Genomic DNA, 27,646 nt, shown 5'->3' on the forward strand with positions numbered 1-27,646 from the left:
CTGAAATGATAGGATCGTTACGTCTTGATTGGATAATTTTATTGGATATATTTTTACTTGCACTTTACCCCATATATGACTAGAATATTACCCCCAGAGTGTTTGCTCATTTCTCCAACGGTCAGGAAAATGAACGAATCAATACAGTTACAAGGGTTATAAGAGCGTATACTTCAGAAAAAAAAACCTAAATACTCCATCCCTCGAGATAAAGATACAGAAAATATATGTATATCAGGAAAAAGAACACGGGCTTCAGAATACCCACGTTAATTCAAGAAAAGAGAAAATAGACTATGTTTCAAGATACCTTTCATTATTCTTAGGAGAAAGGACACTATTATTCAGAATTCCTTAAGACAAAAAGTAAGAAACAAAAGTAGACCAACGAAAAGGAGGAAGAAGATGAGAGGGCCTTTGAAGATGACGAACACATTCCTGTCAAGAAAGGCAAGAAACACGGACCACGAAAAGGAAGCGAAGATGAAGAAAAACCGGTGCAGGTGAAGAAAATTGAAAGGACAGAAAGTGAAGAAAGAAGAAGAAAAATGGACTTTGATAATGTGCTGTGAAGTGTTCATTATGATTAAATAGGAGAGCATATACCCAAATGAGAACGTAATCATGTATTTGTCTTGATTTTTATACCAATTAGCAAGCGTCGAGGCATCCAAACCCATTTTAGTGATGCCCTTAAACACAAACTAGTTGATGTATTTGAAATCATCATTGACTATCACCAAGTTTGTAGACATAGCTATTTAGAAGAGAATAATTTAAATGAAGCGGCAAGTCTATATGAATAGAGTTTTAGTAAAAACAGTTGGAGGAAGAGAATACGTTTAGTGCGATTACCGTGTGTTACCTGACTTTGGTTAACAAAACCTCACCCACCTGCCTAGGAAAGATATGTTCTTTCAATATTGCCAAAACATGTTTGCACTTTATTAAATGTTCGTCTATGCTTGTCAGACAATTCAAAATTGAAAAACCTTCAGCGCTTCCCCATCCCATTTGACCATATAAACACATTTGACCATATAAATACGTTTATAAGCGCGTTCGAACCCTGTTAATGTATGGTTAGTCGCCAAAGGGCCTCATATTACTACTGACGTGCAATATTAATAATATTCACAAAACTGCAATCATTCCTATATCAGTCAGCATGGTGATGATCTTGTGTCCTAATAAGTTTCATTTCTGCCATGATCGGGGCATTAACGCCAATGCGGTAAGTTGCAATGCGTGCACTGTGTACTTAAATGGTCTAATGCAAAAGATCTGACACGTGCTTTTAAGGAATTGATTGCAGCTTTACATTATTCAAGAGAAACAGATTATATAATCACTTTTGACAAATAAATATAAATTTTTATCTGCACTTACAAATTAGTAACGAACATATTTGAACAAACATATTGTTGGACTGAACGGAAGGGGTACATCTTCAATTCGAAGAAATGTTTGTCTGTTGCATACTGTAAATGTGAAAAATATGACTTTTTGAATGCCGTTAATACGATAATTAATAAACATCAATATTGTTTAAATATCTTCAAGGAAATTCTTGGAGTTCTGTTTGAACACGATCACTAAGAAAGAGAGATTTTTTGGGGACGTGAAAAATTGCACGTAGATAGCTGTTTTTCTTTCGAGTGTATGGAAATTTGCAGTCGTGTTGTAACATATTCAGATATTGGAACCATTATGATATAATGTGAACATTATTATCGTTTGGATTCGAGTTTGGAGTAATATATGGTGTAGTTTCTTTGCTCTAATGTTTTACGCGTGCATGATCCAACGCGTTTTCACATTGATCATCTGATCCGCATATTGTTATAAGACGGTTAGCACAGTACTCTGGATATTCAGGACATACTTGTACATGAATAGTTAGTTAACTCAGTTGAGTAACAATTCAACGTATGATCAGTCATATCATTCTCAATGGGAACGTATATCTCACGAATATGCTGTTTATAAACAAGATGAATCTCTGTGACTGCTATGTCAAGACTCACAGGCACCCTGATATATTTGAATCAGAAATAATGTATCCATACTGTATTTTGACATGGGCATGCAGCCATAGAGAACATTTTGGAGATATTACAAGTAACCTTCGGCATATAATATGATGTTAATATTATGCTGTATACAAGACTTAACTATCTGGAATCTGAGAACGCAAAATTTAGACATTGTATTTAGAACACTAACGTTTTACTGCACAATAGAGCAGGCCGTATAATCGTAGCAGGTGTCTTTTTTACAATCGCAGGAGTACACAAAAGACCATGACACGACTCCAAGACCTTAAACTACGTAACAAAAAGCAGCCGAAACAAATAATTTTAAAAAATTGAAACAAATTATGTATTTCTCAGAATTTAGAAAACAATAACTTACGTAATTACGTAATTGTCAATTAAATCCAAGATAGTCCTAAACATTATCACAGGCCCAAATCAATATAACCCTAAACAAATTACAGTGGCGCTCCAAATAAGATCCAACACTGAAAATGTTTATGTACCTGTAGTAGTAAACATGTGAATTTCTATTTTAATTACAGATACAGTCTTGATACGGATCTTGTTAACTTTCAGAATCAAAATTTCCTATCAAGTTGATCGAATATTTACAAAAATTGTTAAATGCGAACTAGTTCATTTGGAGGAAAATGCCAACTAGTTCAGTTGGAGGAAAATGCCAACTAGTTCAGTTGGAGGAGTATATGAAGTTTTTCATCTCAGTAATACTCATTGATATCTTGACATACAAATTGGAGTCAGTCGTATTGTTGTGTTAGTTTCTATTTGGATTTATTTTTTATTCAAAGTATTATTCACATAGTGCCCAATAACAGTATTGGACTAATACATCAATTTTTGGACTAATACATCAATTTGGAATAATAGTTAATTCAATGAAGGGTATTTAGGAATAAATTGTTGTGATACATCAAGTTACTATTGGCACATCTCCATGTTCAGGCAACTGGCACATTAGCCTATTCGAGACCCCAGAGATATCAACATCTTTAATATTAAAGCTTGATTGGAATACATCTGGAATAAGTGATGTGATTTTTATTTTTAACGTAGCTTTAACAATTTTTCAGTTATATCGCTACGATGTCTGCAATGTGGCAGTTTATAGTGATGTCTAGCACTGGGGCATCATGCCGCAGACATGTAGCATGATGTCCCACCCAGTCACATTATCCTGACACCAGGCCGACCAGTCCTAACACTAACCTCTTAATGCTGAACGCCAAGCGAGGTAGCTGTTAGTACCATTTTTTAAGTCTCTGGTATGACTCGGCCGGGGATCGAACCCACGACCTCCCGCATCCGAGGCGGACGCTCTAACCACTAGGCCACCGGAGCGGTACACATCTGGAATAAGAACTCTATCCATTTTGACTTCTGATTTTAGTTTTATTTAGGATTTAGGAGATGTATCCGTGCAAATGCAATGTGAAAAGGAGGATAGGGAACTATAGATGCAGAGACGAACATAATAAAGGGAAATATAAATGCAGAGACAAGGAGGCCAGGTAGAAAGTGTTGTTAATTTAGATTGTATACTTAGAACTCACAAGTGGAAAACATTACAAACACCCATTTACCCACAAGTTTAGTTTTTATGCTGCCCAAATATTGGGGAAGTACACATTTCAAAGTAAATGAAGTCGAGAAATATTTTCCTCATTTTGAACCAAAACTGCTGAAAACTTTAAATTGTCAAGAAATCATGAGATTATATTATAATAAAGTGTATTTATCCGCAAATCTCGTGAAGTCTACACTTCATTATCGGTACAACTAACTTCTATGATGTTGTTAAACAATATATCTTAAAGGGTTATGATTTGATACCTGAGGTATCTAGAGACACGTTCAGGAACGATACAAATTGGACAGGTCCTTGTCGAATTTGCAAGAGAAAGAATATGTTTCTACGGTGGTTTGTTGCGACTACGATAACCTTAGACAACTCACATTAATTGAAGTTATACTTTAAGACCTACGTTGATTAACCAAATGTCACAACTTTACAAGATGCTGATTGTAAAGCTGACAAGTATTCCTGTGCCGAAAGAGAGTATTTTGTCAGATGTTTGGTTACAAGAAATAATTTCAGTATCTTACGAGCACTTCCACATCTCAATCATGCACAACCTTTACCAAACAAAGTTCTCAAATCAATGATTACAATTAATAATGTATTCCAGCGTGTACATATATAGCACGTTATTAATTGACACTACAAATTAAAAAATAAGCAACATAATCAAGACCGAGGTATTCCAAACGCTCCTATTTCTATGAAGAAATAATTACGGTCATGTTTTGAAATTAATACATTTCTTGGGTCAATTAAGCACCAGTCTGATTTTATTATGGAAAATGTGACCCAATCATGTCGAAAGGTTCTATATGACCTATTGTTAATGCAGGCGAGAATACCTCTCATAACATTTTAAGGGCGTGGGAGGTTCTCAGAGTATTTTATTATCAGGTACTTTGCCTTATTCTGAGAAGTTTTCTTCTAATGTCTAGAGTGCGGATTTATTAATGTTCATTTCTATATTGTACATTTCCCATCAGACATAATCTCGGGACCCGTACACATTGGAGCAGTGCACCTTCGCCCGTCGCAGGTAATCATTAATAATTATTAATAGGCAATGACCTAACTAGAGATAGGTTTGTGGTCAATATACTTGAAACTGGGAAGCCTTGTTTGGATCAGAAAGTCGATTTCATTCAGCCCTGCTTGTGCAGTTACTAGAGTTTGTGCACATAAAGCTCTTGATAATGATGTTGATTAGGATATTATTTCGTTAGATGACTTACGTATTAGCCAGGCTTTGAATGAGGTCATGTTTATTCCTAGCATTCGTCAGTCAACATATATTAGCCACCAAGAACCTCTTTGTACAACTCATTATCTGTATTGTCATCAGGCTGACAATCGCACGCAGTCGGACAAACAAGATTCTGAGTTATCCAGTTTGCTTCAGAAGATTATTGGCAAACTAAAGTTAAACAAGTACCTGAATGATACTTTGATAAACATGGATTCTTCCTGCGATTATGGAGACCATCTGAGCTACCCGGTCCCTGAGGAATCAAACTGATGTTCCTAAGTCGTGCAGACAGGACTATTTTAGTCTAGTCCATTAAGCTCCTTTTCAGGGTCATTTAGGTGTCAATAAGTCCTATCTCAAGACATTTACTCAATTGTATGGACCTTAAATTACATGCGAAGTTTGTAAATACTGTAGAAATGAATACACTTGGTAAATGATAGAAAAACCAATTCAGAAAATACATATGGCCCATATTCCACCTATTTCTGCATTTATTAGACCATGTAGTTGCATACTGGCAGCCTGTATAGATCCTTGTTTAAGAAGAGTCAAAATCAAAATAATGTATGACAAAAAATAAAGAAGAGGAGTTTTCAACCTGGTGATATAATACAGCCTCTTTCATACATACATATTTCAAAGGTATTATTGTCATTATGCGGTTAAAAAAGAAAATGATTGAAATTAGTTCATGTGAGGCGAAATACAAAAAGAGCGTTGCCATATAAATACATATTAAAGTAACAAACTGATATATATAGTTTTGTTCATCATTTACTGAATTCAGTTAGGCAAAAGTGATGGAAGGAAATCGGACTCTAGTGACTCTGGATACAAACATTGGACCACAAACATTCACAGTTACAGCCAAGAGCAAAGACAACAAAAACGCTAATTACTTAATTGATTCAACACCAGCAAATACAATTTACCATGACATTGACATTGTCAATTCCATACCTGAGCAAGAGCAAAAGTACAAGATGAACCATATCAAACAGGAATGATTGAAACAAAATTCGATATTTGTTGGATAAAGGTTTCATAGAAGCAAGCATATGTAATTGGAGTTCACCATGACAATACTTTCCATTCGTGCATTGACTATATAAAACTGTACAGTGTGACCAAATCAGATTCGTTTCCGTTGCCACGAATTGATGACTGCATTTTATTATGTATATCTCCATTTTTCTAGAGTTTGTAATTTGTATTCATTGCTACGCATTGTAGTGATTATCGTTTGCTGAATTTCGAACGTGGTATAGAACGTATAATTGCATAGGATCTATAGCATGGATGCTAAGGTATGTTTTGACAGTTGTTAATAATAAACTATTTGCAATTATGGTTTTCGTTATTGGATGTTTTTCTCAGAGGACAATTCGTTCAGTTTAAAAATTAGAAGAATTATGTTAGTTCCTATTGGATGAGTTAGGTCACATGAATATGTATTTTGAAATGTTAGATTGAGTAGTAAGATCTGTCACTTGGGGTATATCGCGACAAATAATTTTGATAAAATCTTAAAGGTGTGTACAAGGAGAAAAAAGAGCAGTCATATTCATTCATATCATTCCTATTCATTCATCCCTATCCTGTTGTGTTCCTGTTGTAACATCTCTCTGCAGATTTATTTTATGTTGCAATTAGATGTTTTTTTAAAACAAAAACATTTGTTAAGAATGCTCCGTGGAAAAACACAATGCTCATTGGACTATAATGATATTTTGGAATTATTGTGTGAATTATTCAATGGAGATCTGGACAACGCATTTTTGACACCGTTAACATCCTTGGCGGACCAGTACATGTCCGGTTCTGAATTTTTGACAGAAAGTTTATTTCTTTAGGACCGTATGGTAAGCTTTTAATGATTATTTTGTTTTAACTTCATAATGCTGTAAGTCTTCTCCAATTGTCCTTCTATAACTTTGATCATTAAATTAAACTTTTACAAAATGTCTTGGTTTTGCTTCTTTTTGTTACTGTTTTATGACACAAAATCATAACAAATTATAGCATTGAAAATGCAAAATTAACAGATTTGTCACTTGGAAATGATTGTGGCAAACAATTAAGAAAGAGAGCAAAGGACATTTCGGCACTTGTAATTTTCCAAATGGTCTTTATCAATGTAAAGTGATCGTTCACATAATGATACAGCAATAGGAATGAATGCAATATAAGCCTTGTACTTTACTAAGTTGAACGCTTGCTGAACATGATTAATTTTGGCCTAGATAATTCTGACGTTTACATCGATTATTTCATTGACTACAATGAAACCTAGAAGGGCTTTTTGGAAAATATCCAGAAATCCTTTGATATACTCACATATGGAAATGTGACAATTAATTTAAGTAAGAGTGAGATTTGCAGTGCTTGTGTTATTTGTAGGACATATCGTGAGACACCGTTAAGTCTATCTAAATTCTCTTTGACTATCATTAAAAACTCGCTCAAATATTCCTAGTTCAATTCTCGATCAAGATGAAAATATATAAAAATGTAAAATGTGATGTAAACATTGATGTACAAATCGAAGTGCCTTATAGTATTCATGCAGCTAAAATCGAAAAGTGTTTTTCAAGTATTAGCTTTTTTAAACAATAGTTTTTGTGTCTCAAACGAATCGTACTAACATTTAGTAGCTCCACTCTGGTGATTTGTTTCCTTTTGATATATCCACACTGTACGTTATATGTACAAGAGAAATTATCTTCGTTAAAGGCAGTCATCAAATTGTTTCAAGTAACGGTTTCAACTCCAATTACACTTATAATCACGTATGTAAAGGATAACTAAATACTGGTTGAATGAACGTTAAATGCGAATCGAAAGTAGGGGAGAATAAAAAGTGAGATTTATCAGCTCCTACCGAGATAGACTAAAAGATTGCCAAGACCATACAATTTATGTTTCAATGTTTAACACGAAATATAGAACCTAAATCCCTTTAGGTAATATCTTTCATTCAAAGGTGTTAGTCTCTCGGGTACGATCACTCACTATTGTTTATACATACCTATCCCACAATAATTTTACCCGTATATGGTCGAGAGAATTATTGTGCACTGACCAATTGTGTCGCATTATACGATTCTTTCAGTATTGTTTTGTGACTACTTTGTTGTGCTACGATTCCTAGTCAAATAAAATATGAAATATAAAAATGGAACTTACCTGGGAACTGTTGTTTCAATACAACACTAAATGGTTGTAGGCTATCGTCATCAAGACTACTGAGATCGGCACGTTCCATCTGGCAATCCACTCGCGCATCTTCCCATGATCTACAGTCAGTACCATAACGGAAACAAAAGTTTCGCCCAGGACCCGGATACAATGTATAGCCCACCCTGCATCGCAGCTGTGGTGTAGTGGTGGTACTGATTAAAACTAGAAAACGTATATTGATAATATTGTGATGTGGTTCTACAGCTAAAACGTAAGAGAAAGCCAAATCCATATATTTCATGTTTGTCTAAAGGCATCTTATTTTCAATATTTTTACTCCCAGGTACGAAATATGTCATCGGCGAAAAAAGGCAAAATTGCGAACAAAAAACATTATTTAAATCTGCTTTTCTGCCGTTCGTCGGCGATTTCAATCAAGAGAAGATAAAACAAGTTATGAGGGCTAGGGCCTAGGTTATGAAATCGCAATGGCTCAAGCAAAATTAGACCTATAAAAAATATTAGGTTTTACGAATTATTGATTGCCAATGGAATATATATTTTTACATAAGTTTGCAGTTTGTTTCAAAATGACAATCTTGCGTTTACATGCGATAATCACAATTTAGGTTGAGTAAGGTGACATATTGTGTGATATATATATAGTCACAGGATGAAACCGGGTTTGGATTGGATTAGGGAAGCACCAAAAGCAACTGCGTTTACAAGATGTTTATTTATAAACGCAATTTAAATATTAACAAATCTGAAACGATTATAAACAAAAAGATAAGGAAAATTATAAACTTCCTAACATGGAACTATCAACAACAATTTACTCAACGAGGAAAAACTCAAACATGAATTTAACAAAAGGAATTTCAAAACAAACGTGAATTCCTATCACGGATCAACAGAATAACTGACCTACACCCCAATATAAAGAGTCTTGAATGTATCATTCAAATAACTATTTAGAAAAGAATGTAATTATGAATGCATCGTTCAAATAACTATTTAGAAAAGAATATAATTATGTATCGTTCAAATAACGATTTAGAAAAGCAGGTCAACTTGAACGTATCGTTCATAAAACGATATTGTAAAGCAGTATAAATTAGGAACCTATCGATCGTTCACATAACGATATATCAATAGGGATGAATTAAATTATGAACCTATCGATCGTTCACATAACGATATAGCAATAGGAATGAATGAAATTATGAACCTATCGATCGTTCATATAACGATATGAATGAATGAAATTATGAACCTATCGATCGTTCACATAACAATATGGCAATACGTGTAATTATGAACGTATCGATTGTAAACCGATATTCAAATAGGAATGAATGAAATTATGAACCAATCGATCGTTCACACAACGATAGGAATAAATGAAATTACGAACCTATCGATCGTTCATATGACGATAGGAATAAATGAAATTATGAACCTATCGATCGTTCACATAACGATATAACAATAGGAATGAATGAACTGTCGTGGCGCACATTTGACGACCAAGATATTAACTCCGGTTCCACGCGCTCTAGTAAATGGCCAGAGAAACACCCACGCATGGTCCGCTCCTCTAACTCTGTTGAAGGATCAATCGAGATACCTCACTTCACAGACCCGATGGTCGCGAAAGACCTGGTCCCTCGCATCGAGAAAACCAGTCCACTCTTCCGATCCAACGTCACCAAAACACAGTGTACACGTCACACGAAACCCCAAAAAGTTTTTGACTCAACATCAAACGATGTACAAGGAAGGCATAGCAGGCATGTGTAAATAGCTCTACAGGACTCACGGTACTAATTCCACTCCAATGGTAAACATATGAAAACACTATCATATTCAAAATTCAATAACTTAAAATTATGGGTGCTGATAATGACACCTATAATTCTTCATGCACATCTAACCTTGGTGCAAGCTTATGAGTGGAGAACACCATATGACCCGCGGCAATTTGTTTACATACATGTGCATGAAACACGTGTTATTGATTCTGCACCAAATGAATCAGGTGCTACTTTCAGCATTGAGTACTCCTGAGTCAAGCCTGTAAAAATGCTAAAATTGCATCAGTAGAAATTTGTCAAATTTTTTTTTTACATTACATATAGGATAAGCTCTCAAAAGATATTTTTCCTAAAATTTTAATTTTCATTATTAACCAATTATGGACCACCAAACCTGTAAATACTCTATTATTTCTTCACCCATTTCTAGACTGGTTCACAGTTCTTCCGTATAATTAGTACCGTGTGTCCTACAGCTGGTTACTCCACATCAAACCATATACAACGTATGGCATTAGGGCAGATTTACAGCTGGAGATTTGCTTCCGTAAAGGGGTAAGTTTCCTGACAAGGCTTGACGTAATGTGATTTGGTTATAGAGAATTTGCTCTATATGTACACTAGCTGTGACAGATATGCGCAGCTAGGTACTTAGGTTTCCCGCTGTAGACAATTTGCACGTGCAGGGGTTTGAGTTTCCCTCAGGATTTCGAAATAACTAAGCCGAAAAAATATACCACCCTCGGGTGACGCTGTACGCGGCAACTAAACCCGAATACATTTTTCACAACATATACATATCGATATTTCTCGATACACAATTCCGTGATATATATATATATATATATATATATATATATATATATATATATATATATAAAGAGATAGGCATGTAAATAGATGTCTCAAAGGAATAACCTTTAGTTTTCTCTGCTGTGCTCTTTCCTATGTGTGCAATGATGTTTAGCGAGAATTTTCCATAATGATATTTGCACCTGTTTGTGTTCTTTTTTACACCATAAAATAGTTTACAAATGGACTCATGAACACGGACATCGTTACTACGTTATATTATTATTATCATTATTATTAGTTGTAGTAGTAGTAGTAGCAGTAGTAGTAGTAGTAGTAGTAGCAGTATTATTAGTATTGTGGTTGTTATTATTATTATTATTATTATTAGTAGTAGTAGTAGTAGTAGTAGTAGTAGTAGTAGTAGTAGTAGTAGTATTAGTATCAGTATTAGTATTAGTATTATTATTATCATTACCTGGTAAGGGTCTTCTCTTCCGCAAATATACTAGTGAAAATGCCAGAAGACCTGAGGAAACGTGAATAAAAAAGCGTATTAAGACATTGAATTTAATCGATTCTACGTGATTGTTGCAACGAAAACAGTTTATACTATTTAACAATGTTATCTCCTTTTATAACAGTAGAATCTGTCGTAAAAGAAATACCACATAAGTGTAGCTAGCGTATTCATCTACAACAATAGTTTAACCAATTGCTGTTTATATAAGAAGACTATAGAAAAAAAATGATATTTAACTTTTGCTGTCAAGATATATATATATATATATATATATATATATATATATATATATATATATATATATATATATATATATATATATATATATATATATATATATATATGTATATATACATATATATATATATATATATATATATATATATATATATATATATATATATATATATATATATATATATATATATATATATATATATATATATATATATATATATATATATATATATATAGTTTTCTATGTTTAACAGCTTTCTACGCATTATTTAGTCAACATCAATGTACAATACAAGATCTGTTCGTACTTTTCCAGAACGGATATACGAGATTATGTATTGTTATGTACATATACTTTACGTTGATTTCTTGTTAGTGTTTTAGTTTTTTTAATTTTCATTAAATGGTTTGGTCATTCTGTTTTGGACTTTTCTTTGTCAAAAATCAAGTAAATTTTCCACCTGACATGAATCATTCATTCTGGTGTTTTAAACAACGTATTTATCCCAATCTCAGTCTAGTATTTTTGAGTTGCCCATGAATTGCCGGATCTACCTGTTGTATTATAATTTTGTATTATAAATGTAGTAAAAGACTTCTAATAATTAATGAAACGTTATTTTGTAAACAAGTGGAAGCTTCTAGAACGAACTTTTCCATCAGGTAATAGTTTGGAGGTTTTGGTATTTATAAAATGATGATTACTACCTGAAGTAAGGTAGAGGACTATATAAACCTATTACTGTAAAAATTATTATTCGCGTTGTAAGATCTTAGCATAATTAGTGGCGTTGTTTTGTGCACTAGTTCATTTTGGCTGGTATTTATTTATTCAAATTAGTTTGAATTTCTTCAAATTCAAATTATTGAATTCAAGAGATTGTTATCTGGAAATAAAAAAAAGTGCTCGCAAAATAACATCCTTGGTAATATAGACTTGATTTTATAATCAAATTTCAAATAAGTGTAGAATCATTAATTGTATTATTGTGATCAAACGCAAGACTGTTGGTAAATCACCTATACACCGGCCACCACAGGCGTATCAACAATTCCAGCATGGATTTCCTTTGGGTTTTCACTAAAGTTTATTCAGCACTTCAAACATTAGGATTTGTGTCTTTACTTATAGGATTATTTATCGATTTGATTCGAAATACAGTAAGTTCCTTGATTTATATTTTCACTCTGTATTCTAGGAAAATAAATTATTTAGTAAATTTACAAAGCCTTTCACTTCTCATCTTGTCTATTACCTATTTAATAATATCGCGTCACCTACTCTATGTTAAGAACTTCTTTACCTTTCATTCGTTGGTCAAAATTTAACTGGATACATCAATTCGATGTCATGTTAATCCCTATTAGGGACAAAGAAACTGAATGTATTGTTCTACAAAAGAGCAAATTAATATAATACACAAATGAAAATTTTTAAGAGAATACCCTGATAACATGGTGTAATATTGACAGAAAAGTAATACATCACAAAGTAAAATGCTCAACTCTGAATGATAATTTAGTTTTCATCATTCAAGCAATCGGTTAATATAAAAACAAATAATCAATGCATCCTTACCACACAAATAATCAACTGAAAATATTTGGTTGCACTGAATATTTTGATGAATATAACAAAGTTATTATTGAATTAAATCGTTTACCGCCTAGGAAAATGACGTTAATGTTTTTTTCTAGTACTAGAATATCGCTGTTAAACTGATATAAATTATGAAAATGTGTTTTTGTAATCCGAATCATCCCTTCATTTTTTTGTAATAATTTATCACTAGGCCATGACCTATACTGAGTTCATCCATCCTCTCAAAAGAGAGATACAAAACCCCCTAGTTTAATATCAACTTTTTGTTTTCTTATTAGTATCCTCGTTGAGACAGCGTTCAGTAATCTGTGGATACGAACAATTGCTTTAAAGATAAAGGTCAAGTACCTGCCACGAGGAAAAGCGGTGAAATATCGTCTTTATGTATTGGAACATAAGGAATATAAGCTGCACTCGCTCTCAGTGTAATGTTTGTCAAGCAGATGAGCAACGCATACGAGAGCTTCATCTGAAAAATAAATAGTCTACAGCTTCATAGTCATAACAAACAAAACGCTATAAAGACACCCATAGAACTCATGTCACTATGACCGGTGATACCATTGCCATACATTTCAATCATTAGAGACATCAATTCCAATATTCTGTGCAGTTTGCGCCTTTTGTCAAGAGAAAAAGTAGTTAAAACTCAAATATAAGTTTGTCTTATATTTAAGCGAATTTACATAAATAAACATATAAAATGATCGCTCTTACCAGCAATATATAATGCACTCATTGATTAATATTTGATATACATGTCCACCTACCTTGGCCATGCGTTAATGGTAACAGTATTCGTTCAACCTGTTTAAGTTGAAGATGGAAGAGTGATTTTATATGGAAGTTGAGGGACATTTTGATTGGCAGAAATGTATAACAGGACTGATACAGTTTAATCTAAACTATGACAGCAGAGGACCAAGATAAATTGCTTCAAGGTTATAAGTTCAGATACAAATGTAGAAATTTGTTTGGGTTTGCCTTCCCTGTGAACTATTCCTTAAAACAAAATCTTACTACAGCCATGGGATAACTGAGGACAGGATCAGTTTTGAATTTGACATAAATTCATTGTCCTTGTAAAAATATGATGATGGACGTGCAATGTCATTGCGTGATATTGAGGAGAATAGAGAACCTTTGATCAAATTTATAGTAACACTCTGTCAACACTTGGATTCAAATGCCGAGCAAGTACTGACTGGTTTGGGTGGTTTGTTGGTGTACATGTTAATTGATACTCTGTGCCCCTTGGACTCCAAATATGTTTAACGTGTTACCTTCCAACTTGAGCCAACATATGTAGGCGGCATATCGGAAAATTTATAGTGGTCAGGCCATTGCCTAACAGTTGTATTGTTCATCTACTCAGGCTTAAATGATTTAAAGAACTCTTCCAAATATTTGCATACTAAACTCCTTAATAGAAATGGATAAGACATGTTAAAGTTTTGATTATCTGTGTTTGTATATGCTTTATACAGGCAATCATATCAGGAGATGGGGGTACTCTGAATAGCCAAAGGACAAGCTAACACATAATACTACCAATATCATTAGTCAGCGAACCGATGATACCTGGAATGTGTTAATAATCAACCGATAGGACGGTGTGTTTGGTGATCCTTTTCATCCTATCAGCCTTAAAGTGTCATCAAGCCATTTCACTATTTAGACGAATGGGACTAGTCGAAAACAAGGATTACATGACATCACGTGGAAATTAATGTAAATTAATGTTCTTTAATTCAGAATTTAGTCTACTTTCCTACATTACAGACAAAAATTTACCAAATATTTAGTGCACAACACTCCTTAAAGCAACTTAGTACAACGGCACCTATTTTTATCTAACAAAATATGTGATATAATCTTTATGGCTTTTATATATAAAAGCCGTGACTTGAATTATGTGATATATATATATATATATATATATATATATATATATATATATATATATATATATATATATATATATATATATATATATATATATATATATATATATTTCTCAATATTCAGTCATGACTCTTAGTCGAATGATGCATATAATTTTGACAATATTCTGGCGTAAATATTAAATTCAACAAATGTCTTAAATTATGAATATTTCATTGCTTGAACAATGATAATCATATTCAAAATTTCCTCCGCAAAGTCTTAGCCTTTGACTTTTCTCACTAATGTTTATTCTAAATAGTTATCATTGGGACTGCCATTAATAATCCATTTCTTTTAGTTGTTGATTTGCCCATCAGCTTTGTGATTGAAAGCAACGCACAAATACAACAGGCTAACAGAAAAGATGTACACGATGTTTAGTGGATTAGTAAACAAGTTAATTCAAGAATAAAGTAAATGAAAGAAGGAATAAACGAAGAATGAACAATAAATAAATGTTATGAAAGAGAGACAACATGGAGAATCACAAAATATATGAATTTAAAAACGAATGTTAACAAACAAGAAACTACTAATGACCAAACCATTTTGTAAAATTGATACTGTAGTTTTGATAAAAATAGGAAGGGAAATTGAAGGAGCAAATTACAACCATTAATATGGGCTTTATAAAATATTGTTTTGTGTTTGTTTTTGTTTATTCCGACACTTAAGTGTTTGTCATCTTAGCCTATAAGTTACTAATCACCCTTAATTTAGCGGACTAAAAGACTATAATACACGTTCTTTATTTGTTTCATGTCCTGAGTCTGATTTGTAATTTGCTATTGAGTGAATGTTGTACACAGGGATATGAACAAAATAATAAAGTTCACAGAATGTAAGAAAGAATGGAGCTAGAAGCATCGCCTTGTGCATACTCCAATGACATCCTTCTTGTCTAAAAGCAGTATGGCATTGAACGTATGGTATTGTGAGTAAATGAAAAAATATATTTATAGCAACAAGTTATATTTACAAATTGGCCTATTGCTCGCAAAGCTCCTGGCGAATTACCTATTATATAGTCATCAAATGTACGCTTCCGTAATTATGATGAACCGTGGCTCTCAAGGCGAGTATACAATCCGCTGGTTATAATTTTAGGTCAGTGTTAATTGGCAAATATATAAGTATATACTATCCATTGGCTTCTTTCACTACGATGGGCTTGATTACGTGCTAATAACTGAAAACCATGTAACTTACGGTAAGAATGTTGTATAAGTACATGGTTTATGTTTGACATTGATATCATACAACACACTAGATATTTTTCGTAGAGTAATTAGAGGATTATATTGCTAACACATGTAGAACGCACACACATATATACATTAGCAATACATAATATGTCATGGAGGAATATAAAAATGTTATATATAAGTATTATTATATATAATAATAATACTTATGCTACTTATAATATTCTTCTTCTTCTTATCTTTCTTCTTCTTCTTCTTCTTCGTCTTCTTCTTCTTCTTCTTCTTCTTCTTCTTCGTCTTCTTCTTATTCTTACTATTATTATTATTATTATTACAGATGTGTACCACGGACAAATATATACCGCGATATAAAGCCCTTTTTTAACATAAAGCGATCGTGCCACAATATTCCGCAATGATATTTAGGACAAAAACAATTCCATGTTATTAGGAAAAAGCAGTTTTTCTTTCATCTTTGGATCAATTTTTGTCTGCTATTAGCTGGAAAAATACATCTGAATGACAGACATATTGATGGGAAAATAAAACTATAATATATTCATCATAGTGTGTGAGGAATTAAAAGAAAATTGTCTCGAGATAAAAATTTTAAGCTTCAAAATGAAATCGCAGCGCACACAATGCACACAAACCCTCCAAAACTTAAATAGTCTGTATCTTAAAATACATGAATGTTCTATTTGCATGTTATTTGTTACATATGTTGTTATATAAACTCTATTACTTAAGAGAGATGATTAAGTTCACGCAATAACTGACAACTTGTGAAAGACATTTGGATGATATTAGTCAGAGACGATTTACACTATCGTCTTCTTATTGCCTTAATTTACAACATAATTATAAGATAGCAACCTCAGATGCGTTGTTTGCATGATTGAGCTTTACTCTCATATTGTTCTATGCGCCGTTAGTTCCATTTCAAACAAACTCGGAACGTTTGTTGTATTGTTATACAAGTAGGGACAATACTTGTCACTAGACGTGGGTCGTCGATCAATTGTGTCGATATTGACGAACGAATCAACGACCTTTGAATATAAAAATAAAGTGTATACTTTAACCAGGTTTATTGTATGAATTATTATACACATTAGATGTTAAAGTAACAAATCTATTTATTTTGAATAATGATTATATGGTAGTTAGTTAAGGCTGCATAAGTAAAGATACTTTCTGTACAATGTTCAGTACGCTTATTGAACGATAATTGTGCAGACTTAAATAATTTATTGCCAAATAGAACATCTCCCTAAATAAAAGCCTACATTTGGTAAAATATTCGTATTATTTCCTAAAATAGAAAATCACCAACTATTAAATTTGACCATATTTTGGATCCTTTCATTAATATTTAGTGATATACTTGTATATATAATCCATACAAACTTGACATTCTAATGCAAAATGAAATGTATTTCCTCCCCATTACAAAAAGCGAAATGTTCTATTTTCAAATGATGCAGATGCGCATCTAGTTCAAAAGCGTCTCCAGAAATAAGAGAGTAGGGCAACATGCGTATATAAGTATATGTGTTTCTGTGCACACAATATTCAAATAATTATTTCATCAATTGGAAATAGATAACTGGTTTTAAATTAAATGAGATATATTCAACATTTATACACATAACATATAACATTATTTTATATTTTCACCAGGGATCACGGAAATCCTTACGTTTCCTCTTTAGTTGGGCTCAAACATAATGTGGCAGTAGATGTGTGATCTGTGTTATGGTTCCTTAATTAGACAAAACCAGTCACTGTTGCAACCGCAATGTGAATGTTAAGAAATAAGTAAACTCATTGTGCAAGGCACAAAAACAAACGAGATTTTCTAATACATCCTATTGATACAAATCACCAACTATTAGCATTTATTTACATCAAACCGTTAATATATTCATCAGGCTTCTACAATCAATAAGAGAAATGAATAATTCAAAACACGTACGAGTAATTCAAAACACGTCTGTCATTATACCAGACATAACATCATTTCAATTGTAAAATGAATGCATATATATTAATGAAATATCTTAGGCAAATCCAGCATTTGCTGTGAAATTAGGTGTAGAAGTATAATTACTTATCTGTATTGCATATAATGAATAAATTAAAATATTGATTTTCTCGGATATATTAATCTTTGTTGAAACCGAAATCTCTTAACAACAACTTTTAAGTTTTGAAAAAGGCTATTTTTGTTGAAGTTGGCATAACTTTATAATTAGTATGAAATATTCACATTCGTACCTACCTGCCTACATACATACATTCCTACCTACCTATCAACCTACCTACCTTCCTACGTACATACATACATACATACATATATACATGCATGCATACATACAGACATACATACATACATGCCAACATATATACATGCATGTATACATATATGCATTGCTCTACTGTACATGCCTGTATAGGTTAATCAACATAAATTGCAAACATTTAGACCTTGTATATAAAGTGCTTGTTGACATTGTTGTAACTGACCTGAAATAAAATAAGGAAATCCGTGTGAAATTCCATTTGAAATGACACTTGTGCATTATACATCTCACTTGCGTTTGACAATTGTACGTGTCACATTGACATAAGGTGTCATGCTAAACTCGGAAACTATATATTCCCGTAAGCACTTTAAATGGCTAATAACTTCCGCAATAATAATTTCCTCATGCATTTGTTACTGTGTGACTAGTGTGACCTAACACGATCATCTGACTAGGCATTCAAAATAACTCAAAATAACCATTTTACTTTCAAATTTTATTTATATAAAGAAATTACAAAACAATTAATATTTTATTTTTACCTGGACGTTTAATCTTGTCTTAAATCGCTTATGCACTGCACTAAAGGAATAAAAGAAAGATTTATTTGATTTGTCTCATAGGTGAGATTTATTTCATTGAGCAGGTGTCACGTCATTGACTGGCATTATGACCTCGTATCCACGTTACATCGGGCTGTAATATTTTCATCCTTTGTAAATCTGCCTATGATTTTACCAACGGAAAATGGAGACCCTAGTCATTGTATTCATATACAAAATGAACGCGTTTGACATGCCAATTTTCTGATTCACTTTAATAATATATGTTAGTTTAGTAACATGCTGCCTTATTGTTTCAGAATATGTACACAGCTGGTCAGGAAATCAGTGCGAAATGGTCATCACCTGGAGTTCTGGTATCTCCAGAATCATTGCCTGGATGCCAAACTTCATTAAAATAGTGATGTAGAAATACAAAGATTGATCAGGTGGTTGCCATACATTTTTCAAAATATATAACTTATGTTGTCTTTTTACAATGCTAATAGATGTAAAATAATCGTTAGTATTCCCATAATCATGAAATTAATATATTCATAGAAATGCAAAAAGAGCAATTAACATTGTTTTGTTTTTTTTAATTTTGAATTATTTTGGATATGTGTGAGGGATACTTAGAATAACAAAAGAACAATAAGAACTGCCACATATCTTTGTTTCTTTTTCTTTTCGTAGCTTCCTAAGTATCATTCATACATATCCCAAAGAACTGAAAATATCAAAGTTGGTTGGTAATCAACAGTCCTGTAGTCGGTAAACAAACTGCCATTGTGAGCGAAAAAGTTTTCAAGATACAGTATTCGTAGCCGGAAAGAGGCAATGATGATTTAGTGCAAATCAATAACAAAATAAAACAATACAATTAAACAAAAGTATGTTATTATAGATATAGTGTACCATAGATTTCCAGAGGGATATCGTACCATTCTGTTACAAGAGGTCGTAAAAATGATACGGTTATTCTGTGGGTCAGTTCCCAACGTGTGCAACTTCATCATCAATTTATATTGAGACAGACGTCTTTTGCAGCAAAATCAGAGATGACTATCCAAAACACAACGGGTTTGGTTTATAATATATCAAAGGACTGACAGCCGAAGTTATAGCCATGTATAGCCTATCGTGTGCTGAAAAATTGCGTTAAACCCTACAACAACAACAACAACAACAACTAAGCATTAATCAATCATTTATTCAAAATGACTTATTTCATTTTTTCATTTTACTTCCATTTTGTTTTCAAATATATGCATGCACATTATCCAACTAGTACGATGTACAAACGGCAAGCATGACATAAATGATAAAAAACAGGCATATCATCTAATTACGATTGATGTCTTGGTGACATCATTAAATTCAGTTTGTACAAGTCCAAGCTAGCTAAACAAATTTGATATTTTTTGACGTTGTTAACTAAATTACGAAAAGTAAAATGAATTTGAACATTTTAGTAACTCACATTGTACAAACATATCATAACACTTCATCCCTTTGATCCAATTCCTTTTGAGTCAAAAATGTATAAGTTATTATTTTGTATGTTGAATTTCATTTTGAATGGGGTTGCTGCTTTTGCTTCTTCTTTTTTCTACGAAATACAAACCTATGTCAATTTGAGCTTTGCCCATGTTGTCATCACTTCGGAACACATAGTCGCTGGAATGGCACTATATCTGCGATTCTTCTTGAAGAACCAGCGAATAGTATCCATGTCTTCATTATTTCAATAACATAAACAAGGGCGAGGGTAGCAGTGCTTAGAATGGAATAATTTTAGACCCCTGCGTATGAAGACAATAATTTGAAGATACGTAATATTACAAAGAAATATCCAGATCAATATCAAGGGCATTTTGCAAATGGCAGTCATAGAGAATTTATTGGTGTTTCACACCACATTCTTGAATTATGTCAGAGATTACATAAAGGATTGTGTTGTAATGAAAGTATTTAAGCACTACTTGGAAAAAATTAGCCTTAGAAATATACTTTATTAAAACCATGATTTAAAATGAGTAACATGTTCATAAACGAATGCGCGATATCAATAACAGTACAGTGATCCAAAGCACTTAAAACTGGTAGGAGCTTGTAAATAGAATTTGGTTGGAGAACTTTAGCAAAAACGACAGATAACAACTTCCTAGTCCCACGATTTGTTACGCCTTTACCGTATAAGAATCAAAATCAACTAAATATCCTCTTGAATCTATTGTTTTCTCCAGATCATTTTAATACAAGTGTAGCATCAGCTGTTATATATAAATCATCTATTGGTCTATGTTGGGTTTGGCTGTCAACAAAAAGATCATTTGTATGTCGACAATAAGACATTTGTAATTATTTGTCCGAGGCCAAAGCAGTAGCATGGCCTTAATTTATAGCTAGTTTGAGAATATGATGAGAGGTGAATAACTGCTTTCTCCTCTTGACTCACAATGTTGTTTTACTTGCATTAACATTTGTGGGATTGTCTGAGCAATTTTTTGCATATCTGAATGAGACTCTGTCTTTACTTAGTGATGATAGCAATTTTTTGCATATCTGAATGAGACTTTGTCTTTACTTGGCGATGATCAAGTATATATATGAACCTGAACCTTCAATAACCAGACAGAATTGACATTGATGACAATAAAAACAGTGGACCCTGAAAAAGAGGAAGTCACCAGAAGTGGACAACATCCCAGCAGAACTGATCCAAGCTGGGGAAGAATCAATGAGTATCACCCTCACAAACAATCTGCAACACGACCTGGCAAGCAGGAGTATGGCCATCGCGTTGGACCCAATCACTGATCATCACCCTCACCCTCTACAAGAAAGGCAGCTTGCAACAGTGTCAAAACGACCGTAGAATCAGTCCTATGAGCCATATTACGGGAATGTTTATGATCATGATGAATTAAGGTTGTCATTGTCATTATAACACCATACTAATGTCCAGCATTTCACAGCTTCTACAAGTCCTCATTGAGATAGACAATCAATTAACCACCACAGTAACGTAGTGCTAAAACGAAGGACTTTTCAAACATTGTGTTTTTATTATCGCCGTACATACTCAAACCGTTAAACCTATGCACAATTTTAAAATTACATTTCTATTTGTATAAAACAAATTCCTCATAGTGATGTACAGCTCTTAAATTTCTCTCATGCCCAAATCAACACATATGAATGCATATGTCAGACATTTGTTACGACTATATCGTGTCCAACTAAGTAACTGAAAAGAGCGGCAGGCAAAAAAAATTGTACAATTCAACAAATAATTAAATTCCCTAGAATACGAAGTGGTTATTTTCAAAAATTATAGAACTGTGAACTAAATCACCGATAGTCCTGAAAATTCTATAACAAGTCCAATTGTATAGAATTCTGATTAAATTGCAATTCCGATAGTGACTGTGTTATTATGACTGTAGCATCGAATGTGCTAATGTGACGATGGCCTGGAATGTGGCGATGTGTTATCAGATTTGTTGTGTATCACAATAATTTAATCCACAAAGTCCTTGTCTGAATTCACTATAAATTGAAATTACTTAGTTAGTCGAAGAATCATTAATGAGCACTTTGTGATTCCAGTGAAATAATAATTTGACTAAATAAACCAACCCAGATTAAAAACTGAACACAACAATAAGACTGGTTCAGCTACGGATGCTAATGCAACGATGAGAACAGGTTCAAGTAAACAATAAAAGGCATTACATAATAATAGAGCCTGGATGTAGGTCAGTCTCCTCTTTTAAATGTTAAATGTTTCCAACACGTTCTGGAATTTCCCAGTGGAGAACTGATGTCATAGAATCGGACTATATTTAACATATTTACCTTCTATAATAATTATTTGAATGTGTAATCTATAATCATAGAGAAATATTAGATATACATTACATTGTTTACAAATTAAGTGTTACTGGTTCGGTGGACGGTTAACTTGATTTAGGACTAATGTCAATGCAAAATATAGGTAAACATAACATATAATCACTGAGAAAAGCGAAAAGTCAAGTCCAACCGAATATACATAACACAGTATTTGCCAAACTTACGTATTGCCGCTATAATTTAAATACAATATCGATTAATAAACATTGATTTTAGTCATAGGCTTTTTCCGGTGTGTCCTGCACACAAACTGATTATTTTAGACTACCAAGCTAACAGGATAACAATATCTTTGCTTAAATAACGTTTGTAAATAATATATTATGCATATTCTCAATATTACCAAACACAAAATTATATATTAGCTTATGTTCCCATTCCACGACTAACCTGATCAGATCCGATTAGTTTGGCATCCTACCTGAACGTCAACATATTGATCTCAATAAATATTTTATTTTCTGTTTAGGACTTTAATGCTCTTTCGTTTTAAATGCAAATAACATTCCTCGCAAGTTGTGAAATAACCAGAAAGAGTCAGATACAAATTACTCAGTATTAATGATTTTCTCAAGGACAATAACAGAAACCCATAACAGCGTCGTGGTACTTTTAAAATAGGCAAAGAACCAAATACAAGACAATGGGTGAAGGCATACAATGCCTTGCCTGCACAAGGAAACCGCCATGCAAGGTAAATTAAGTGCAGATCCCCGATATAGGTCAGAATCTAGTCTCTCTCACTCTCTCCTCTCTCTCTCTCTCTCTCTCTCTCTCTCTCTCTCTCTCTCTCTCTCTCTCTCTCTCTCTCTCTCCAAAATGTCAGCTAGCAGAGTGAGGTTTTCACCCCACGTCTCTGTGATTAGCAAGAGATCATCCATGAAGTTGTGGACACCCCTATCGCGCAAGGGCTCCAACAACTTTTCCGCATCATTCTAGTGAAGATGCTGGGCGCATTCTGGACTCCGAATGGCATGACCAACCATTGGTATTTCACATCGGAAGTAGCAAAAACGAGATTTGCCCTATCCTCCTTTCTCACATGGATTTGCCAATATCTCTTGGACAAATCCAACTTTGAGAAAAAATTTCGCCTTCGAGACATAAGTGAAAATATGTTCTGGGTCAGGTAGAGTTTCCACTTGAAATTTCGTCACCTGATTCAGCTTCCGGTAGTCGACACAAAACCGATGTGTGCCATCCTTCTTCTGCACTAGGATTACCGGATAGCTGTACGGAGAGTCGGCGGGCTCGATTACTCCCAGAGCAATTATCTGCTCGATCTCCTCCCTTACGACGTGTCGTTTTGCGTGGGGCAAGGGGTAGGGATTTCGCTGGACTGACCTGTCGTCCACCAGCTTTCTGACGTTCTCCAGGCTATTTCCGTCAGCACATCGGAATACCCGGCCAGCAACGTCTCCATCTCTTCCCGCTGTACCGTAGTCAACATGGGGTCGCACTCCACGTCGGAGGGGGTCTCAGCCCTCATTAACGGACAGCTCGGGACAGTATTCGCCCCTTCCGTGTCGCCTTCGGGGTCCTAGGTGAAAATCGCTGGTGGTCTCCCTCTCCCGGTATTGCTTAAAGAGATTGGCATGGTATAGCTTCTCCTTTGTCAGCAGTCTTATCCGATAGGTTTGACCTCCGACCTTCATGGTTACTACGTACGGCACCCTCCAAGAAACTTGCAACTTGTTGTGTTCTTGGGGAAACAGCAACAACACCTTGTCGCCTACGTCATACTGGTGTAGTTTCACGTGCTTGTTGTAATACTTCTCTTGACGCGCCTTCGCTCGCTTGAGGTTCTCTTGTGTGAGTGAACAAATTTCCTCCAGTTTGTTTCGCAAATCCGTGACGTACTGATAGGTAGTACGTACCTCTTCGACAGCGTGATCGTCCGTCTACATCTGTCTCAGTACGGCGATTGGGCCACGTACGGTCCTCCCGTACAAGAGTTCAAAGGGAGAAAACCCTAACCTCGCTTGGGGTATTTCCTGATATGCGAAAAGCAGTCGGTTTACCTCTGCCATCACGCGACTCAGGAATTGTGTCCCTTGATCGGTAAGGATCTCGTCGGGCACTCCGACTCTTGACCAAATCCCAAACAGCGCTTCCGCGACGGTTTCCGAATCAATATTACGCAACGCGACGGCCTCGGGAGAGCGTGTAGCGTAATCTACGACCGTTAGAATATACCGATTTCCGTGCGACGACGCTGGTTTTATCTGTCCGATTAAGTCCATCACGACGCGTCGAAATGGTTCATGGATGGGGAGGGGGTACGCCCCAAGGGGACGTCTCGATGATCCGTTATCGGTGCCATTCTCTGACACTTGTCACAGGAGAGACAGAACCGCCTGACATCTCCCTGGACCCCCGGCTAGTAAAATTCTTTCATAAGACGTTCACGCGTCTTGGCAATTCAGATGTGTCCTCCCATGAGACTTTCGTACGCGACTTTTAACACTTCGCCTCGCTTTTCATTCGGCACGACGACTTGCTTAAAGTGTTCGTTACCTTTCCTGGCGTGGCTATACAAGATCCCTTTCGCCATTCGGAGTTTCCTTCTCCGTTTCCTCTGCAGCGTATTTCTGCAACTGCGCCAGAGTTGCGTCCTCCTGCTGAAGTTTCCTCAATTCAGCCGGAAGTACGTTACTGCCCGGTGTCGACGTAACTTCCATCGGAGTCGGTTTCGTCTGTCGACACTTGGAACTGGTTTCCACAGCACTCACCGGCATCGGTGTGTAGATTTCGGGGTTCGATTGTGCCAACAGATAACGACATCCCAATATGATGTCATGTGACAGTCCAGGCAAGCACTCAGCTTCAATTTACGGTGAATCGAGGACAATGACAGCCACTGGCAACGAGTCACGCGTGTTGTCCGTGTACTGGACTTCAATTACCTCTCCTGTGTAGTCCTCAGGCTTCACGTATTTCTAGTCGAGAATGGCTGGAACGCTACACCCAGTGTCGTACAAGATGGTGGCACTTTCTAAGTTGAAAGTTGAGGACGCAAGGTTTGCTGGTTTACAGCTTACCTCCGGCTCGCACTCCTTTCTAGCAACAGCATTCACCTGGGCCTGCCAGCCTTTGGGACAGTTGCTGGCAAAATGCCCAGGGCAATTGCAGTTGAAACACGTCGGCGGCCCTCGACGACCTGCAGGTCCGGTTTTCGTGGGTGAGGCCTGTCCAGGTCTATGGATGGCATCCTTACCTGAGGATCCCCCTCCGACCTTCCCGTCGCCCTGACGGTTGCGGACAGCAGGCTCTTATTATTATTATTATTATTATTATCATTATTATTATTATTATTATTATTATTATTATTATTATTATTATTATTATTATTATTATTATTATTATAAACGGGTACCACGAACAAAATTATTCTGCGTTATAAAGCCGTATTTCTAAATATACAGCGATAATTGCCACAATATTCTGCAATTATATTTGGGACAAAAAAATAATGGTATGTTGAAAAGGCCAGACAGCGTTATGTTTAATCAATTTCCGTATGTTAATAGCTGGAAAAATACCTTGGACTTATTTACAGGAAAATTATAGCCTGATTTTGAAAGGGTTTATGGTGGGTCAGCTATTAATATATATGCATGCAATGGGCTAGAACACAAGACTGGAACTGCCTGGCTAAGGTGAGAAAGCATCTCAAACTTCATGTGTTACGGTCACCCATTTTACATCAGAAATAAATCGCAGGTCAGATTCGTTTTAACTTTCCTAATAGAAGGTGAAGTTAACAATTTTACGCAAGTTAGTCACCAGCTTTTCCTGGTAGCATGTTCTCTAATTGTAAAATGCAAATATATTTTTGATTTTTGCATTAAATGTTTCGGATAATCGTTGTGATTTTACCTTTTTGAAATGGAGAAAATGAATAATCTGCAGTATGTTTATGTTGTCACCCACTTCATACAATAGTTGAAATGGAGCTTAAAAATAATTCTTTATACTTGGTGGTAGCTAAAGACATCTTAACTCCAACAATCATCTGGGACATACATCAGTAGAAAGAACAGGAAAGTAAACCTAGTGGAACCATGTTAGAATTAGATGAAGTCTTACACAAACCATATGTAAACTACATTGATAACCCCAAGATTCCGCAAGGGTTTTTTTATTAGTAATAAATCTGATACTCCACTGACTTCACTTATACTGATGATTTATACAATAGCATGGTAGTTCTATGTTTTGCTTTGCTGAAATTAACTTTGTTGTATTACAAAGAGTTAATGTAGATCAAAATAAATATTCTTAGAGTTTGCCAGCCATTTCTTTTTTCTTGTTATATACCCCTCTTTAAATCATATATCTTAATGTATCCAAACACTCGGGTACAAGACAATGGGTTATTTTGGAACCCGGATGCTACATATCTAAGTAACGACAATTCTAGTCACAAGTAGCTATCCCAAATGCATCGGCGATACCGGAGACAAAAGTGTATATTAACCGAACGCTGAAATAATAGAGTGAACATAATAGAATGAACAGATTAACAAATGAATCAACCCTCTTATGAGTTTGAATAGTAACCAAACCGGTCATGGAAAAGAAGTGATTATGACACACCGGCAGACTAGAGGGTTTGCCTCCACGTCAAAATTGTCATCTTCTTCCTTAAGTTTATATTTTATTGGGAAGTGAAGGCGACC

The sequence above is a fragment of the Sinohyriopsis cumingii genome, chromosome 14 (genome assembly GCF_028554795.1).
Source record: "Sinohyriopsis cumingii isolate HCF-2022 chromosome 14, ASM2855479v2, whole genome shotgun sequence".
NCBI lineage: Eukaryota > Metazoa > Mollusca > Bivalvia > Unionida > Unionidae > Sinohyriopsis > Sinohyriopsis cumingii.